At 34.8% G+C, this 3,638-nt stretch overlaps 1 non-coding gene across 1 annotated transcript; it reads left to right on the plus strand.

The window, feature by feature from the left end:
* Positions 1-333: 333 nt before the first annotated feature.
* LOC115290905 lies at positions 334-440 on the plus strand. Its single transcript, XR_003908286.1, has one exon. It is a non-coding gene; the product is annotated as a U6 spliceosomal RNA (small nuclear RNA).
* Positions 441-3,638: the final 3,198 nt, after the last annotated feature.

Raw genomic sequence — 3,638 nt, forward strand, 5'->3', positions numbered from 1 at the left:
TCCACGATGCAGCATGGTCTCTCCAAACAGCTGCTACATCATGTAGGAGGAAGGAACTTCCAGAGCATGAGAGGATTTGGATTTCTAATATAAGGAAGTGCTGAAGAGCTACTTCAATGTAAGTTGACTGCAAAAAAAAAAATAGCCATAGAAAGATTGTTGCAACAAGAGTGATTCTGGATATGTGTTAGCCATGAGGACAGCTTTATGGACCAAGAATGAATCTACATGTATGAAGACAGACACTGGGTATATGATCTTTCATTGCTGTTTACTTGGACTGCACATTATAATGCAAATAAGTTATTTTTGCTTATTTAAAAACCAATTACAGTGCTCGCTTCGGTAGCACATATACTAAAATTGGAATGGTAGACAGAAGATTAGCATGACCCCTGCGTAAGGCTGACATCCAAATTTGTGAAGTGTTCCATATTTTTAGAGTATAATGCTAAGCGGCATATATAATTTTAAGTAAAGCTTGTTTTAAGTTTATTTTGAGAGAGAGAGAAAGTGAGAGAGTGAGAGAGAACACAATTGGGGAAGGGCAAAGAGAGGGAGAGAAAGAATCCCAGGCAGGCTCCGTACTGTCAGCAGAGTCTGATGTGGTGCTCGAACTCACAAACCCTGAGATCATGCGCTGAGCCAAACTCGGACCCTTAACTGACTGAACCACCCAGGTGCCCCTTAAGAAAATATACTTTTATAGGGCTGCAGGCAATTTTTTGAAATAAGACATAATCAAATATGGTTTGAAGATCAAAGTTGCACAGATTATTTAGTAAATGTATAAGGATAGAAATGTTTTTAAAATTTTTCAGTATTTACAAATAACTTTCAGTGTTCTTCACATGGAAATGGTAATTTGGGACATTATAGATAAACAAACTTCTCCTCTGACTGCTTCCTGAAGCATTGGAGATACAGTTCTTTCTTTGGTGTGTGGAAAGTTGTACAGTATTGTCCAAATAAATTCTGAGAGACTTTCTTTGGAATTTAGTAATTTTATTTCTTGCATTCTGGAATTTTTCTGTGTTTCTATGGGAAAAAAGGCATCCAACATATTTTTAACTATAATTCTTGTATTTGATATTTTTTTGTAAAACATGGTAACTCTTCTAAACTTCCAGAAATGTGTCCTTTAAATTTTGTAATATGAAATGTGAAAATGTAGTTTTTGATTCATGTTTCTCAACAATTTGTATCTTTCCCTACAGAAATGGATGCCTACTGATAAATGTTAGGAAAATTCCCACTAGTAACCAACATATATTTAGAGGCTACTATATGGCAGATGCTATACTAGGTTCTTTGTAAATATTATCTCTAAATCTCAAAGAATAAAATTTGATATTTGCTTTCTTATTCAAATTCCCACAATTGATGTAACACCCACATCTGTTGTCCCTGAAAGCTACATGCTTTCTCTCTTCCTCCAGCTTCATTGAGATATAATTTACATATAATATTGTGTGAGTTTAAGGTATACAATATGTCAATTTGATACACTTATATATTGTGAAATGATGATCACCATAACAGTGGTTAACCTTCTATCATGTCATAATTCTCCTTTTTCTTTTTGGTGATAAGAACATTTAAGATCTGCTCTTTTAGCAACTTTTAGGTATATAATACAGTACTGTTAACAATAAGCACCATGCTGCCCAGATCCCCAGAACTGATTCATCTTATAACTGGAAGATTATACTCTTGGATCAACAATCTCCCCATTTCCTTCACACCCTCCAGCTCCTGGCAGACACCATTCTACTCTCTGTTTCTATGAATTTGGCTTTTTAGAAAATTATACATATAAATGATACCATAATGTGTTTGTTTATTTTAGTGTAATGCCCTGGAAGTCTATAAATGTCAGGGTATCCTTCTTTCTTCTGCATAAATAATATCCCACTGCACAGATATACCACATTTTCTTCGTTTATTCATCCATACATAGAAACTTAAGCTGTTTCCCTATCTTGGCTATCATGAATAACACCGCAAGGAAAGTGGGAGTGCACCTATCTCTTCAAGATCCTGATTTCACTTCATTTAGGTATCCACCAGAATTGAGGTTGCTGATCCTTCAGGTTCAATTTTTCTGAAGGACTCCATACCGTTTTTCTGGCTGTACCAGTTTACATTTCCATCAATAGTGCACAAGAGTTTCCTTTTCACCACCTCCTTGCCAACGCTTAACGCTTGTCTTTTCGATAATCATCCTACCTGGTGTGAGATGATATTCCATTGTGGTTTTGATTTGCATTTCCTCGGTGACTCGTGATGTTTAGTACTTTTTCATGTACTTGTTAACCATTTGGATGTTTTTCTTTAAACTGTGTCTATTCAGTTCCTCTGCTCATTATTTAGTCAATTTTTTCCCCACTGAATTGTAGGAATTTCTTATATATTTTGAATATGAATTTATTTATTAGATAGGTCATATCTAATAAATAAATTGATCAATATCTTCACACATCCATTATTAAATTGTTATCTCTACCATCTTCTTCACTACACAAATATTTTCTTTCTTCCTTTCAACTTGCCAATTTCACTCACTTTTCCACCCTTCATCACTTTTTCCAACAATTATTCACAAAGCATCTATTTCTACACATTCCAACACAGTAGCTTCTGACTACATATGCCTACAAAGCCTTGAAGTGTGGCTGGTCTAAACTGTAAAATGTCATGAATTTAATATACACACCACATTTTAATGAGTTAATATGAAAAATGGAATGTGTAATATAACATTAATGCCATTAATCAATCAATTAATTAATTTATTATTTAAATATTTATTTTTGAGAGAGAGAGAGAGAGCATGAGTGAGAAAGGGGCAGAGAGATAGAGTGAGACAGGATCCAAAGCGGGCTCTGTACATACAGCAGTGAGCCTGATGAGGGGCTCGAATTCATGAACTGTGAGATCATGACCTGAGCTGGAGTTGGAGGATCAACAGACTGAGCCACCCAGAACCCTCAACATTAATGCCTATTAAAATACTAAGATCCAAATGCTCCGAGTTAATGCTTTTCAACTAAGTAACAGTTTTTTTCTCCCTCCTTTTTTTCTTTCTTCTGTTCTTTGCAATTTTTAAAAAATATACTTGTAAGGTAGTTGTAAGAAATAATGCAGATTATTATTTTATACAGATTCCCATAATAGTGGCAGCTTAATAAACCCTGGTATAGTATTGCAATCACAGTATTGACTGCGAAACAGTCAACATTTTGCCCTTTGATAACCACATCTGCTTCCCTTCCCACACTCTCCTGCCTAATCCCTGACAGCTACTGGTTTGTTCTCTATGTCTATAATTTGTTCTCTCAAAAGTATTATATAAATGGCATTATACAGTATGTAATTTTCTTTCAATTGTTTTTCTATACTCAGTATAGTTCTCTGGAGAGTCTGTCAGGTTGTTACATGTATCAATAGCTCATTCCTTTTATTATTATGTAAGTATTCCATGCAATATATCCATGCTATAGATATATCAGTTCATTTAGCCATTCACTTGTTCAAGTACATCTGAATTATTTTCAAGTTTTGCTGTTAATGTGAAACTTCTGTAAACCTCCATGAGCAGGTTTTTGTGTGAACAAAAGTCTCCATTTCTCTGGAAT

Source organism: Suricata suricatta, chromosome 4 (assembly GCF_006229205.1).
Source record: "Suricata suricatta isolate VVHF042 chromosome 4, meerkat_22Aug2017_6uvM2_HiC, whole genome shotgun sequence".
In the NCBI taxonomy this organism is placed as follows: Eukaryota; Metazoa; Chordata; class Mammalia; order Carnivora; family Herpestidae; genus Suricata; species Suricata suricatta.